The 17353-nt window shown below is 42.9% G+C and overlaps 1 long non-coding RNA gene across 1 annotated transcript in view; it reads left to right on the plus strand.

Annotated features, from left to right (window-relative positions):
• LOC125883064 (uncharacterized) overlaps positions 1-17353 on the plus strand; it is a 341181-nt gene that overhangs the window by 28553 nt on the left and 295275 nt on the right. The window lies entirely within an intron of this gene.

The following is a 17353-nucleotide window of genomic DNA, read 5'->3' on the forward strand; positions in this document are numbered from 1 at the left end:
CGGGCCAAAGCACACCCGACTGCTTCCAAGCTGGTTGCGGTGACATCAGATGGGCTTTGTCATCATTATTCAACGTCATCATCCAGTGATGATTCTTTGCAGCGTTCTGAAATGATTTCATCAGGAATCTATGGTCTGAACTGGGCTTTACAGTGAGTAGCCTTGTTGTATGGAGATGCAAATCCCTGACGTGCTGGGCTGACAGTCCAAATCACGCCGAGCCAGCACATGTGAATGGAAAAGCGCTATTAGCTCCTAGCTTTGTCTGGCCAGGAAGCAAACCCACCCATCAAAGACACATAGTTGGGTTTGCCTTTTCCCTTGCTGCAGTTGTCCCAGCAATCACCACCCAACCTGTGTTGGATCACTGAAACAGCTTCCTGCACACTGTATACAATGTGGCTGCTGAAAAATAAAAGCTGTTTCTCTTAACCTCCCCTCACCTGGAGAACCTTAATTGCCTGTCTGGACCCCAATGATTCAGCGGTGTGTGGCCCACTGAGCTCTCCAGCAGACTGTCAAGCTCTGTGCCGTTTGAAAACCCAGCTGATATGCCCTAATTGACCCTTGCGTGTTCTGGCCGGGTGCCAGCAAACCACACTGCCGCCCTACCCTCAGTCTTCAATGCACACTGCCTTGGGAGCTGTCTGTTCATCATACAATATTATGCTAATGTCATGTTCCAGGGTCTTCTTACCATAAATAAGATAATTCTCACAGCTTTAGATGGTAAAATCCCTGAACCGTCATACTTTATTGCAATGTGAAGTGATTTTCCTCCTCATATACTTAAGTTGGTTGATCACTCATTTATTCAACCACTTCTATATCAACCATCAGTCTTTAAGAGCGTCTGGAGATCTAAAAGCCAATACAGTTATAACTAAGAATAGCATCAGTATCATATTTTAATCCTATACCTATAGACACGGTTATTATTGTCATAATCCACTTTGACAGCCTCTCTGCTTATATTTATGTGCATAACGTGTGCAAATTTAGTAAATAAACCCCCATCTCTGAAGTAGAGGAGTGGCAGCGTATTGTTTGGAAGTAAATTTCCATGGAAATATAATTCCCTTCTGTATTCGCTACAATGCAATAACTTGAACAGATTTGACATGATTTATAGTTTCATTTATATTCCATCAAAAGACTTTTAGAGGTCACCTCTTCTCAGTGTACTCTGTTGAAACACAGCAGCATCCCTTTTCCCAACTTTTCTCATCTTTTAACTGTCTTCATCCACCCTCACCGTCTTCCAGCAGGTGAAGCAATGCGAGGTGAAATAAAGCGCAATAAAAGTTGACTTGCACTCCTGCCCTGACACAGAGAAACCCTTTTAAAGGACAGGTCGGGGGGAGCTGGGGAGTTCTTTGTTTCAACTTCAGTGCTCAGAAGATCAATATGGCCCCTTGAGGATGGGAGATAAGAAGAGTAATATACAGCCGTAACGTGTCAGCATCACTTGCCATCTGATTACAACCTCTGTTGTTACCAATAAACATCATTGCTTTTTCAATTATTTATGATTGGCTGCCACTTCATTTTGTGTGAAAGCAGGGAGATAATGGTTTTTCCTTCCCAGCAGGGCCTAGTGATGCCTTTAGTTAGCTAAAGGTATTCTTTTTTTTTTTTTTTTAATTTTTTAAAAAATTTTTTTTAAGATATTTTTTGGGCATTTTTGCCTTTAATCGATAGGAAAGCTGAGTGTGAAAGGGGGAGAGAGGGAATGACATGCAGCAGAAGGCCACAGGCTGGAGTCGAACCTGGGCCGCTGCAGCAACAGCCTTGTACATGGGGCGCCTGCTCTATCCACTAAGCCACCAACGCCCCAGCTAAATGTATTCTGATAAGATACATCCTGAGATTTTTATGATATAGCCTCAGTAGTCAGCAAAATCCTGTAGGTTGTCATATGAATATATCACTTGGTTTCTCTGTGGATTTAAAGCGTTGTGAAAAGTTGAAATCAACAAACCGACTTTTAAAAAAACCCTTGTGAAAACAGTTTTTAACCTTGTTATTACTGTATGTTCATTTGGTGATTTTTATATGCTGCAAGACACATCATGAGTGAAATAAGCAGTCAACTCCATGACTGAGCATTTCTCCCTTGGAACTGCAGTGTGCCAGTAACAGTCTCAAAAACCTTGTCAAGATGTAATTGACCTCTCGCCAAGTCCCCTTTGTGATGGTCAGACAAGCTGTCGGGAATAAGCATGGAGCCCACACTGTGACTAACTGCGCTCCCTGATCATATTTTGGGAAAAATGAAATGGTGATTCCAGACAGAAGCAGACAGAGGGGTCTACAAAATGCGCTTAAAGGATATATCCGATATTGAACCAGCTGTGTGGCATCGCAGTGTTTGGCCTCACCTCTGCCGCTGGACAAGCAGGGATCTCCAGGGGAAGTCAAACAACGTTCATCTGCACACAGTGCGATGACACACTGCTGGTTGAATGTCAGCAAAGTTTCCCTGCTTCCCTTCACTGGTTCCTGTACAGCAGGGTCGGTCTTTTTTTCATTGTTATAATCATTAAAAAGCAAAAGCAGCATGTGTATACATTCAGTAGGCTATATCTTCAGTAGCTAGCTAGCTAACCCTACACTTTTCAGGATTTGACTTTGGTTTTGGAACAGGGAAGAAATGAATATCTTTTTCCAGCCTCTCCAGGTAACGAGTATCATTACAGCAACACTTACCTTTCGGGAAATTTTTCACTTTTCTTTGTTTAGGTTAAAATGCTATTGATAAGATGATGGCACAGTAATATATAATATGCCATAATAAGCTGATGGCACACTGAAATGTAAGTGCTAATGGCGAACATTAGCCTACTGTAGCGTAGCCTCTGAAACATTAATGTTATCTTCCTTGTGCGTTTCCACTTACTAGTAACATTAACGTTACTATCTCACGTTAGGACTGTAACCTTATTCTAAAACTCATCAGTCATCACTGGCTCCGGTTGAGTTTTAAAACTCCGGGGATGCATTTGTAACGTTACACTCGCCCTCCTCTTCGTGTATCTAACGTTACCTTGCCAACGCCTACATCTATCATAGACATAATAAGGATGTAATGGAGGAGGGGGGAGTAGGCCTTTGGAGGGAGGTGGAGTTGCAGGAGGAGGAGGATGGGACTTTGGAGGGAGGCGGGAGTTGTGGATGTTCAATTTTTTTCTAAGTGCTGTGTGAAATGCAAGAAAGGCAAGAGTAGCTTTAATACACGACGTGCCCCAGACACAACATTTAGCTCCAAATCTACGAAACCAGCCTGAAAATGGAGGAAATCTGAAACCACTGCAATAGAGTCAATGGAGCACAGCTGTGTTGTCGGAGCCTGGTCTGAGCCAACCTGATGCTACATTATGATTGGCCAATCTGTATCTGGGGGCGGGACTTAGCGGTGAGTCAGTTTTGATGACCAGAGATGAGTTTTAAATCAGTGCCAGGAAAGGAACTTTAAAGAACTAGAGCAGACAAAGAATGTAGCCTCATGTTGCCTTGCATCGTCTCACATATTCTCGAGCCAGCTGCCGCCAACATGCAGTTCTGTACTTTCTAAGACTGTGAAGCCAGTGACTAGATAGTCTCCACATGCACACAGAAGAACACTGGTGAGAGAGGAGCCAGTAACCAAACTAGCCAACTTAACAGCTTCCTAAAAATGCTCAGAATAAAAGTGTTCAGTGTGTGTTGTAAACAGTGGCAGCCCATGATTTTTCACTTGTGGGAAAAGAAAATGGAACAAAAAAATGAGCAAAATCACCGATTGATCTCTGATTCACTGATTCAAACAGCCATTGCAAGCCAACAATGGGACTTCAAAAAGTAGACTACTGTTGATGAGCAGTCCCACAATCCAACAACACCTGTTGGCCAACTGTTGGCTTTGTATTTTAGGGCTGTTTGCAAGCCAGATTTGTAAACACCACTTGAGTCGTCCAAGTTTGGATTGAGCCGTCACTCAGCCTTTTCACTGCTGTGCAAATTAATATCTAAGATTTCTATTTGTTATGTTCCACTGTGCACTGTTCCCTCTATGTGACTATTTATTTATAAGGCTATTTAATCTGTCTATTCTCTTTATGACTCTGGTCATTATGCTCTCTGTTGCACCAAAAAATATGGCTCTTGTTGAGATTAATGTATTGGAAGTTTCCACTGAGACAGGCTTCCGGGAATCCCTTTCTTGCTTTAAAAGATGTTTCACTGTTCTCTCTCCAGAGTTTGGGTTTTGTATTTATTAGATATGAAGTATTGCTGCTCTTATATGATTTCATATTATTCATCCCAACTTTTTAAATTGAGTAAAGAACAAATGAAAACATCACTTACTTATTATTATTTTTGTTTAATAATTTATGGAGACTGGGATTTGATTTCAGTGGTAGCTTTCTCACACCATTTACTCAAGCATTATCTTAATTTTAAACTAAATAAAAACTTTAATGGTGTTGTTTACTGTTACAGATACTTACAGAACACTTGTCGTAGAGTTGCACATTTTCTGCCGTTAGGTTTTATTACATTTAATTCATTTTTGAAACATGTTGATTGTTGGTAACACAAAGATGATATGACTTTGAGGAAATGGCTGAACGATCTAATCGCCAGAATAAATGTCTATCATCAATTGCCAGTTGCTGTTAGTCTTCGACCGGTGAGCTGGACATTCTGATTCAAAACACCCTCCACACCAACATCGGGGTGTGGATTTGTGGTGATACTAATGGTTTATTAGTTGTTGAAACATGTTGATTATTTTTCAAAACACAAGGCCTTCGTGACTTTAAGGACAGGGCTCGTCCCTTTCCAGCCAAATTGCCACAATAAATGTTGGCATGGTACTTTAATACAAACCATAAATATAAGGGTTGGGCCACGTCCTTCGCTTTTCACTGAGCCCAACATTGTGATATGAGGCCCCTCCGACCCCGTCCATGCCACACTGAGGTGCAGGTTTGTGGTGGTGCTCATGGCATTCATTGGGTGCTCAAAAAGTAACAGTTCTGATTTATCTACCAGATCAGCTGTTTGCTGTCAGATGGGCAAAGTGGTGCCCTTTATAGCGACCATGTTTGTCGCCGCCATTGTGAAGATTTGCGGCTCCAACTAGAAAACAATGTTTTGATGCATTGCTGAATGTGCATATTAAGGCAGTACAGGAGGAGGTGCACATTAATAATCCTCCAGGACTGTAACATGCTCATGTTTAACCCAAACACCACAAACGAACCGCACCAGAGTAACCGGACTGAGACCACCTCTTCAAGAAGGTCTTGGTCTGGTTGTTTTGGTGCACACCTGAGTGTGATTGCTGTGTTCACACCTGCCCAAACGAGCCGCACTTAGGGGGGGAAACAGTTTCAATTGAACTGAACCAAACACTTCAGGTATGAATGTGCTGAATGTGCCCTAATGTCTCGCTAAAAAAAAAAAAAAAAAATCCACTTATGTTGTTTGTTGATCTCAGTGGTCTGCTGCTTGACAGCTGTTTTGCCCAGGTGTCTTGCCATCCACCATCCCCTCCGCCTTCCCTTCCGAAGACACAGTCCGCTAATATACATTTAGTCTGAAGTGCAAAACCTACAATTTTACATTTTGGTGGTTTGCAGAAACATATAATTTAAACATTTTATTCTGGCATTGGGCTGCGCTGTCTATACATTTTTATATAACACTATACTGGAGTAAACACTCACAGAAGTAACTCAACACAGAAGATTTTCTGTCTCTGACTTTCTCATGCACACACAAACACTAAACCCACCCTCCACTCATTTCATGTCCTTTTTCTTGAGCGCGCTGCTTCAACACTTCATTTTAATTTAGTTTACACACTCATGTGTCAGCCTCAATCCTCCATGACCTTGGTATGTCCCTTTCTGCTGTGTGAAAGCCTACATTGTCTTTAGGCCCTCAAGGATGGCAAACAGTCAAAACCTTGCCCATCATTACATTATACAGCTAATGCAATAACAGTTAGGTGGAGGCAGTGTGCCAGCAAGCCCACTGCAGGCGACAAGGGTCCTATCTCTGCGTGTACGTTTTTGTGCTTGTGTATGCATTTGTACTGCATGTGTGTTTGTGCACCTGCAAATTTATAGGGGCTGAAGGAGGGGGAGTGCTCGTATGTGTGCGCCTGTATATGTGTGAGGGTTTAATGAAGCACTCTTAACTCAGCACATTTCCCCAGGCATGGGCGACTCAGGGGCAAGGCTGTCAGAGTTTGCATGAGTACACTGCCAAAAGATTGCCTTAGTTCCACACTGTAATGTTAAAGCAAAGAGAGCAGACATCACTTTGCTCACCAATCTCACTCCCATAATCCTAGTTTTATTGAATAGCCTGATACTGCTTGCGCTGGCGACAGGTTTAGGTCCATGTATCTGCACATGTGCGCACACAGACAGTCACACATGCACCTGATGACTTGCCAAAGTTCGATCGGCGGACTCAGCCAAGTGTGGCTGGATGCGTAGTTGATATTTCACGAGGCCAGATCAATGCCCTTCCCGTCTAACTTCAGAATTGCCTTTTTTATTGTTCTAGATCAAAGGGAAAGAACCCGCACTTGAGCATATATTGATGAAGAGCACTCTGCAGTGTCTCTGTTATCTTTACCTCCACTTTCATCAAATATACATGCCTGCATGCTTTACAACACATGACAGCCCCTGGAGAGCACACTCGCTGGTGTGACTTGTTATATAATGACCTTTCTTGCTTGGTGAGAGTGGATTCAAAGTGGGTTGTAAGAAGTTCTAGGTTCATTATTAGCTTGTGGATATTTTGAAACTCAACATTTCTTTACATTTCAACAATGCTCTGTATAATGTGTTGTTAGATTTAGGCACAAAAACCACTTAGTTATGGTTAGGAAAAGATCATGTTTTGGCTTAAAGAAACATAAAGATGTGCTGCCAAAAAACCCCGCTTTTGGTAGCGCAATTGTCACTGGAAACAGCGATGTGTCAGTAAAAAAGACCCATTTTTGCTGACACAATCAAGAAACAGAGCTTGTTAAAAGAAATCTGCTCATGGTGGCACAGTCTCTGCTGGAAACAGAGAATACCCACAAAATACCCACTTTGGTGGCCCAATCACAACTGAAATGCAGTAATGGCTTGTTAAAGAACATTCACTTTTGGTGGCACAGTTGCTGCTTGAAATGCAGCAGTGTGTAGCTAAAACAAGCCGCTTTTGGTAGCACAATTGTTGCTCGAAACATATTGATGTATCACTTAAAAAGACCCCCTTTTGGTTGGCACAATCATAGTGGTAATGCAACATGCAACATAGCTAAAAAACATCAACTTTTGTTGGCACAATCAAGAAGCAAAGCAATGGCTTTCAAAACAAAATAAAATCTGCTTTTAGTGGCACAATCTCAGCTGGAAACATAGAGATGTGCTGCCAAAAAAACACCCACTTTGGTGGCACAATTGCAATGGAAACAAAGTAATGGCTTGTTAAAAAAATTCTGCTTTTGGTGGCACAATCTCTGTTGGAAATGTGGCAACATGTTGCTTAAAAACACCCACTCTTGGTGGCACAATCATGGTGGAAACGAAGCAATGGCTCGCTAAATGACACCCGCTTTTGGTGGCATAATCAACGATGTGACACTGTAACACAACCAGTGTTGAACAGTGGTCTGCAGCCTGGCAGCTGTCTCGGTGTTATGCCATCCACCATCCCTTCCACCTTCAATGCCGACAACATACTAATGTAATGTATCTGTAGTTTACACACAACATACAGTCCCAACATTTTCCTCTGGAAGCACAGATGACCAAAATGGAATATGTTAATTTAGGCTTTCTGAATATATTATGGGCAATTTTATCTATTGTGTGACAAACTATTTGCCAAACAATTGATTAATTAATTAAGAAAATAATCATCAGGTCTACAAATGTTCCTTTAGTACACTTACAGACAGGTGTTGCCATTCCACTGGGGCTCATTTCCATCAGACTTTGATATGAAAGCATTTGGGAGTCTAAGAGCTAATTACAAACCCATAAAGTTGTAAAAACAAAAACCACTTCAGTGTCTAACCCTTCATCAAACAGCCAGTGTCTTCACTCTCTGTGAACTCAGCTCACCCAACAAACACCAGATTTACATGATTGTGAGAGTTTGTCACCAGCTCTGTTTTTTTTATTGATTCTCGTCTGCGGCTCCTAGTTTGCATTTGTATGATCAAGTTGTCAAACAGTCCCTCTTCCACCTTGACTTAGAGGACAGCTTCACCAAGGCTGTCATGCAAATCAGACTAAAATATGGACAAACTGTCTTTGAGGTAAATAGAGCGATCGGAGGCAGAGTGAGAGTGAGAAAGAGAGGGCGAACGGGGAGAGCACGAGCGGGACAAAGATCAAAGCAAGACCGCACCGTCTTGAATACCAATAGGTGGACATACAGTATGCATGTTTGCTCTTGATTATATTTTTCTGTGAGGACCAAAACCTGGTGCTGCACTCATGTTTTGGGAGCCAACCAATCTTGTGGGGTTAAAAAGCAGTCTGCACAGCTTTGCCAGTTTACTTTGGGTTCACAGTGAAGGTTAGGGTAAGTTTAGATATTAATGTCGCCAGTTTAGAGTCCCCACAAGGTTAGAAAGCTTTGTCGAGCGTGTGTGAATTTCTTCCTGTATGTGAGCGCATGAACCCACTCATTATGCAGAAACCCTAATCAAACACTGCTGAGCTCTGACCACCTGCACCCAGTTGTAAGCCAGCCGGCGTCAATTGTGTGTGCCAGCGTCTCTTAAAAAGAAATAATTTCATCACAAGTGCAATTCTGGTTTGTGCTTAATCTATAATTTAACGGCCGCCTTTATCCAAAGTGATTTACAAAACAGTGCGCTGAACAGCGGCCTTACACACATGGCAAGTGCAGCCTGGCAACCGACCCAATCCAATCCTTCTACCAGCACTGCCACACAGAGCCAACGCTCAAAGTATATTTAGTAATCTGTTTATTTTTTTGCTGTCATCTTGGGAGGTGCGCTGGCAAAGTGAAAATCCTCATTATACCAACTTTTGTAGCATTAGCTGCAGTATGTCAGAAATGTCTTGAATAATTTCGCTAACGGAGAAACATTGAAGTAACTGAGAAAGGACATTGTCAGTGTTCCACTCCTTTAACAGTCACATTTTTTGTCACCATTTTTGCCTCCCTGTGACGTGTTTACTTTTGCCACTGGCAGCTAGAACCCGACTTCAGCTTTTTTACACTCTCAGCTCAGCCAAGTGAGTGACAACCATGTTGTAACCAGCAGTCCTGGCGATGGATAGCGAGCTTGGTAAACATCAATGGCGTGGAAGCTATTCCGTCAGATATAATTGGACTCTTCGGGGGGACAGAATGATTCATCAAAGTCAAAGAGAGGGAAAGGATCCATTCTGGGATGAGTGAAAGAACAAGGAAGTGTGTCTCCCTTGTGTTGTGAAAAATAATGGCGAGACAGGGGGTTTGGGTTGTGAAGGAAAGGGGAGGGGAGAGAACAGAGACGAGGGAAAATGGCACAAAATGAGAAAAGTGTGAATGATAAATGGAGAGAGGGCGAGTTGTGGAGTGCTCAGGATATGGGGTTGGTGTTGTGTAACATTTATTCATGCATATGTGTGTGTGTGTGTGTGTGTGTGTATGGGAATGTGCATGCGCTCAGCAGCCAGGAAGTGTCTGGAGGCCCCGTGTGTATATGTGTGTGTCCTAATCGATTCTCTCTGTGCCATCTTCAAGCCCTCCCTCCACCCCAGCCTCGGGGATATTTGTGTTTGCCTGCAGTGTGCTACTTAAAAGAAGCTCTGGAAAAAAAACACAAAAATTTGCAGGAGACACGCGCACGCAGGCGGCGTACCTCACACAGAATAGAAAATCAGTAGCATTTCTCACATCTATCACTCTCCCTCTCTGTCTCCCTCTTCAAGGGATGTTCTTTCAGCAGCCAAAGCACAGCGAGTACCAGCCGACTCAGGAGGAGCCTTGGCGCCAGTTTGGCAGTATTGTGGCCCCGAGGCGATGCTGTATCACTGCATTGTCCACTTTTTAACTCTCTTTGAGAGAGCCAGTTAAAATCATAGGCCTCTGCTTCTGATAAGGAAGAAAAGGTCAAATGTTTGACTTTGACTGGCTGTACAAGTCCAAACTTTACCTGTAACTTCCAGCAGTGGTTCTCAACCTGGGGTCGGGATACCCTAGAGGGTCTGGGAATAATTTTTAGTGGTCAACAGATGCAGTGTTGAGCATTAACATGCCAAGAATGTTTTCACTGAACATGCTGATGTTTTTAGTGAATGGTGAACTCAAGATATCTGCTACTAATGAATGTGAACGTGCACACTACGTTTAACGATACCCAAGGATGGTGGATTGTGTAATATTGTTGCCCCATCGATGAGGTGTTTCCCCCTAACTAAATCTGACCAAACCTTTTCCTTTACCTAACCACTGAGGGAGGTGCTGCACATTTTAGTAGGAGTGAAACTCTATTTGACAGGGGTACAGACTTCAACACAACACCTGACGTGGCTTGTGCGACTGGCAATTCAGATATTTGTAGCTAATGTTACCGCTGAAGTCACTTCACATGAATATTTAAAGATGTTTTATGAACACATCAGCACAGGTTCAAAGGAAAAATTACACATTTTTATGCAAATTGTGCCCGACAAGTCTGAAAAAACAATGTCAGCCACATTGGCAATGGATTAGAAACAACACATGAAGTTAAAGCATCCAGCCAGTCTTGGGAAATATCTGCGGGTGAAGGATGATCACAGGATTTAATGTTATTTAAAAAAAAAAAAAAAACGAGAAGAAGAAATTGTAATTCTGTACTGAAGCTGCTGATTAACAATATCTTGCTCAGGATGTCCAGTAGCTCACCTGGTAGAGCGGGCAGCCATTGTACAAAGGCTATGTCCTTGTCCCAGCGGCCATGGGTTCAGTTCTGACCTGTGGCCCTTTGTTGCATGTCATCCCCTCTCTTTTTCCCCCTTTCACACTGATCCTGTCCTATCTAATAAAGGCAAAAAAGCCATTAATATAATCTTTAAAAATACAACAACAATATTTTGCTCAGTGTTCAATATCTTTAAAAGATGACCACATTAAGTATGCATTGCTTTTTCAGAGAGCTGTATTCTGGTCAAGGTGGAAAAACCTCCAAGGCAGGATTTTACATTAAGAAAGCTACTCACTGTTTAACTTCACCCTAAAACCTGACACCTATTAGCCTTCACAAGTGCATTTATATTAGGTGTGCACGGTCATCCAGTGGGCCAAATTGGACCCTTTGGCAGGCTGGTTCTGGCCCCCGAGGGCCGTACGTTTGATGCCCCTGATTTAAGGATAAGAAAGAAAAAAAATCTGCCACATGAAATTTTGTTTAATGTCCTATAAATGCAACTTTTTTATTGATATGAAAAAGTACTTATTTTCATTAAAAAGTTAAACACTTAATATAAATACAATCATTTTTTTTTTTCAAAAGTCCTTCAGATTTAGTTGGCACACAATGAATCACTATGACACTGCGCTAACAACAACAACAACACTCGCCTCTGGGTAGACAACTGGCAACTGATTTAAATTGCGGAGATATGTGAAATTGGCAAACTTGTTTTTTTCTGTAGTTTTTGGCCATAAGTATAATGTATAAAGATTTATATTAAAACACTGTGGTCCGACATATCTGAAGTTTCTTTGCTAGTGTCTTTGATAAACTAAATCTACTGGCACGGAAGCTGAGCAAATGTATTGCTGTGGATGGGGCCGAAAGACATATTTTAGATGCCTAAAAGTTTAAGTGTATGCTATATTTGAAATATATACAATCGAGGCAGCAGTAGACCAGCAACTCCCGTATTCTCAGAAGTAAAATTACTGTCTTTGTCAGTAGAGCTGGGTCGAAATAACTATTTAGTTCCACATCAGAGAGGGTTGTCTGACAGCAAGGAGAAGTTGTGAAAATATTCTACATATAGCATACTCGTCAGCTGATACTGATTTTTTTTTTTTTTTTTAAATGTGTTTTTTAGGTGGCTAAAAACTAACCAGTTGAGGCAGTATCTGCCCAGCATCGTTTGACTTTATGTGCATGATGCAAGGGATTTCTACCCGGAAGTTATTGTAAACAAACGTTAGACCCTTCATCCTCACACTTAAACACCACATTTTGGGTTTGCTGCACCTTATGCTCCATTCTTCCTAACTTAGACCTGTTGTCCTTGATTGTGGACACTTTTTTATGCCATCTAGTGTTAGCAAATAAACAATACACTAGTACATGTAAAAACAAGATGGCAGCCATCTCTGACAAGTCAGTCTGCAGCTGATCCTGACACAAAAGTGGACAAGGTCCAAAACCTGATCACATTTTATGGCTGAAACGTGTTCATCTGTGCTTACTAATGCTTGCAGTTTGATATGGCAACAAATTTGACCAGTGTTAGCAACAGTAATGAGCTAAGATGCTGTTAATTAGGAACACTGGGATGTTAATATTGCATTTCACACAGACCAGTCAGGTGTGACAAACTGTTCCTCCAGACAAAACGGACATTGCTAGCTTAGAGTATGGAGCAAGGAAAATTACACAATGAACAATGTTCAAACATTTAAATGAACTGTTTTATACTTTATTACACACTTGTGGATATTAGAAATAAACCTAAAGTCCCCATATGAGTACATCACTTAATTAATAAAATTACTTCCCGTTCAAAGACAATGCTTAGTTTTTTTTATACTTATCAGATCCTACTGATCCCAAAATAGCTAGGAGGAATTGAAAATGCATACCAAACAAAAGTTAGGGTCTCAGGAGGGTATAGAGTTGGGGCAAAAAAATTACTGAGTTTGCCTAAAGTGAGCTATTATCATTCAAGACATATGTGAGGGATGTACAGCAGAACAAAAATGAGTTTAGTCTGCTTGATATGCCTGAACAGTGAACCTGAATATCAAATAAATAACAGCATGTATAAGACAACATTGCAATATTAACAGTTAACTTCACTGGAAATTCTACTTTTATTGATGCAGTATCTGTGACTATAAAACATAGTTTATTTTAAACTTCAATTATAGAAGAGAAGGGAAAACACAGCCTATAAAACTTTCATGCACAACAATTTTTTGTTTGCATATCTGCCAAGGTGTACACAACTATACCCATATATTTGTAAGAAGCCAATATCAGCGGATATTACCTGCCTGATGACATATTGGTCACGCTCCAGTATGGAGGGACTCCATGAATAAGCAAATGAGTTTGTACCCTGCTGGCGTGTTTCATTTCCCCCGTTTTTTTAAGTCGTTGTTTACGTCTCCTTAGGCGCACCTCTGTGTGTACGTGGAGATGTCAGACCAACCATCAGCCCAGAGCAGTTGCTCTCCGTGTTAAGCGCCGCTGCAGGATGTTTCTGTGGTTTCGAGGTGAAACCGTGTCACCGCGCTGCCCCAAGGCATTTGGAGGGCTCGTCAAAGTTAAGCCTGTTATCTGTCTGTGACGTCACCGTCGCGCCCGGAACAGACACCCAGGCTCACACACACACACACACACACACACACACACACACACACAGATGCACACAAGCAGACAAACAAAACAAGACGTTATATAACCATAAACCATGACATGGCACTTGTCCCACAGAAATCCCCCGCTGGAGAGAGAAAGAAGCAGCAGAGACGGGAGCGGTGGCAAAAAGACGATGAAATAAGGGCTGTGGGAAATGGTGTGCGAGTAAGAGGGAGAGGAGAGATTTGGAATTTGAATCGTAACATTCGTGTGTGTTTTTGTGTGTCTACCGGAGGCAAGAGGGCGTGAGAAGGAGTTAAAAAAAAAAAAAAAAAAAGATGTAAGGTAGGAGACCTGCAGGCTGTCAGAGCTGGAGGGACTGACTGGCGATGGCGACGACTCTAAAGCCTCATACACAGCACCGAACCAACACATAAACAAATGCATATGGCGGCCTCATGGTCTCTTCTTCTTTTCCCCTCATACATGTATTTGCATCTTCTCCTTTTCTCATTCCTCTAGCAGGCATGCAACACTCCTCATTGCTGACACCGCTTCTTTAGAAACATCTTCAGAGCCCTCAGTTGTTCTCACTTCCTTAAGCACGCTTTACCCAAATCTTCCTCCAGACTCAACTCTGTCTTGTCAACACTTGAAGACGAGGGGCCTCAGATTGCAGCAGCGTCTCCCCTCAGCATCAAAGTTTTAAGAAAAGGGGATTTTGTGCTGCTGCTGCTGGTGGCGAGGGTATTGGCGATGTGCAGTCTATCCCCACCTCTCTCCTCTCCTCTCCTCTCCCTCACTCTCTCTGACTCTGCGCTGTGCCCAGCGGATGTTTATCCAGGCCCTGAGCTCGCAGCTCTCGGTGGACTGGGCCTTCCACCAATCGTATTCAGCTTGAAGCCAAGCAGCTTGTGCTAAACCACGCAGGGGAGACAGACAGGAAGAGCGTGGGTGTGCGTGTGTCTGTGTTTTGTGGGAGAAAGATACAGTCCTGCACCTGTTTTAGTTTTCACCGGTCTTCCCCCATCATCAGTTGCCCTCCTCATTATTATGCCTGTGCGCCTCTCACCGCCGTCCAGCCCTGCGGCCAAGAAATGATAGCTGCTGTAGCTTAATTTAAATTGCTCGTAACTGCCTCGGAGATATTTTGGCTGCTGATTCAACTCCTGTTGCGGCGTTTCATTTTATGTACATGGCAGCTTTACAGCCAAATCAAAAAGGGTTTGTTGACTGCACTAACCACTCGCTGCACAAGTTGTTTTCACTGCAGAGTGTGAATAAGGAATAAGGCATATTGTCTTGATACTCCGTTTGATCCTCACAGGGCGCTGGAGTTCAGACATTTTTGATTGACGGCTTCCTCTGTCGCGCAGTTTCCGGCTTCGTTTGATGTGTTTTTTTTCTCCACACGCGTTACATCTGTGTTATCTGACGCGCCTTCCCCGACATTGTTCGGGGTCTGTGATGCAAGGTTGCTTTTTTCTAATCTGTGTTCGGTACACAGGGAGATTGGTATTTGCATGTGAATTGCTTTTCTGTAGCGTCTGATGTGGGGTACGATAGCATGCTGTATGAACGCCCGATGGGAGAAAAGCAATTCTTTTTTTTTTCTTCTTCTTCTTCTTTCATGTCTTTCTCCTTTGAGGCTAAAAAACAATAGGTGAAACACCGGCGTTCCTGCTGCATTGCTGCGGTAAAAATGGAGAAAGTGTGTAAAAAGGTGTGTGTGATGGAGGTGTGTTTGAGCGAGGTGCTCAGCTGGGTGAGTTGGGATAGACCTCCTGGAGGTCCCGTAGCTCCTGGCAACCCTGCATCCTCCCCTTTTTTCCCACATCCCGCCTCCTCTCTTCAGCCATCTCTCCACCTCCTCCCTGCTGATGCCTTTGCTCCACTCCAACTTCCCTAGTCACACTTTCTTCCCTCTTTTCCTTCCCCCCTCCTCTATTTTATCTCCTGCTCTCCCTCGCTCCTCCCCCTATTTCGGAGCCAGCTGTGTAACTCTGCTAATGACGCTGAGAAAGCATGCTGTCAGCACATCCTCCAAGCCGCCAGGGCATGGTTACATAAGCTGGTTAACAGAGCAGGCCCACTGCCATGTCAACCCCTCATCATTATTCGGAGGAGAAGACGAGCGAGAAGAAGATGACGGGGGGGCGAAAAGGAAGAGGAAAGGGACAAAAGTGAAGAGAACATATGCTCACTCATTTTCTGTCTCTCTATCTCACACATGCACTTCATCAGCAGTCATGATCTCACCCCTCGTCATCTGCAGCTAATTTTTCATCCCCTGCATGCTTGGCAACAAATTCCCACATTCCAACAAATTCTTTTTCATCTTCCCTTGTCTCCTCGGCCCATCATATAGACACAAACAAAAAGCTGTGAGGGCTTCAGCCAGGGGTCTTTTTATGAGGACGATCAGGAGGGTCGCTCCTCTTATACTGTCAAGGGCCCCCTAATTAGAGCCATCAGGTAATTAAGCACAATTAGAGGATTAACAGCGATGTTGGAATAAAAAACGAAAGACCTCCCACCACTTCTAGCCGAAGGCATACAAAGAAAAAAAAGCACGCACGCCCGCGCGCTCCCATACACACCAGGCCCTTCCCTCTTCCTTTTTTCTTGTCTCCCAGCCCTGCTGTGGCTCCGCTTTAATGTATCTTTTAAGACCTTTCTTTTTCTCTTGCCATCCCTGCTTAAAAACCACAGATTCTCTTTAACAATCTAAATCCCCCCAGTTGTATTCTCCCCCATCTAATCTCTAATCTCTAACTCAGCCAGCAGAAAACAAGGTCATATGGGACGGCCGCAAAAAAAAAGAAGCGTGGAGTGCGAGGATGGAGAGTTACAGCCCTCAAACGGCTCTGCGGCCTAACAAAACAAAGTCCTCTGCTTTATAACATTATTAGCCGGCTAACAAAGAGAAATGAGCTGCTTACGTGCAACAAATTGGAGCAGCACCTAAAACAAATGAAGCCTCGCGAAAACACGAACCCCACCAACCAAGGTCTAACAAACATGGTGATCCATCTTTTATGAGATGTGTGCAGGTTCCCCCCTGCTCCGACTGTACTTCTGTGCCTAACAGGATGCATTTAGGTTAATGGGGGTTACTGTGTGTTTGGCAGCGCTCTGTGCATGAATTAGCATGTGTAGAATTATGAATGCGTCCATTTAGTATATTGCCCTGCAACAAATCTTGATTTCTTTGTGTTTGGCCCTCTAGCTCAGTTTGAGTAATGGCAGCTTTGGCAGTATGAAGTTAGGGCCCGTTTTGTGTGTGTAGGTATGTGTGTATTTCTCCATTAATTATGAATGCGCAAGCTTTACCCACACCCTGGAGCTTGGTATGTAAACTTTGCTTTGATGTTAATCGCATACTGCATTGATTTGAATGAGTGTGTGTGAAACAAGACAAGAATTTGGATTTGCTCTAGTTATAGTCACGGGTATTTGTGTGCGTTTTAGTGTATCTGTGCATGCATAATAGCATATTTGCCCTGCGTTTGTGATTTTGAGATGATGACGGAATGAGGGAGTTGAAGAAATAGAGGAGTAGAAGGGGAGAGGGAGACATAAAGAGAGCATGGGTGCACACGCACCAGCCTCTCTGTACTTTTTGTCCGCAATATTATGTAATAAAAAAGAACTGGCACAAAGGGGTATAAGCAAAAAAGGCTAAAAGGAAGGAGGGAAAAGCTGAAGAGGGAGGAAAAAAAAGCTGGGGGAGCCAGACCTAAATATTCAGAGATGTATTGCATTAATGGAATATGCTTCACTACAATATAGTGCGCAGCCATT

This window comes from Epinephelus fuscoguttatus, linkage group LG22 (assembly GCF_011397635.1).
Source record: "Epinephelus fuscoguttatus linkage group LG22, E.fuscoguttatus.final_Chr_v1".
In the NCBI taxonomy this organism is placed as follows: Eukaryota; Metazoa; Chordata; class Actinopteri; order Perciformes; family Serranidae; genus Epinephelus; species Epinephelus fuscoguttatus.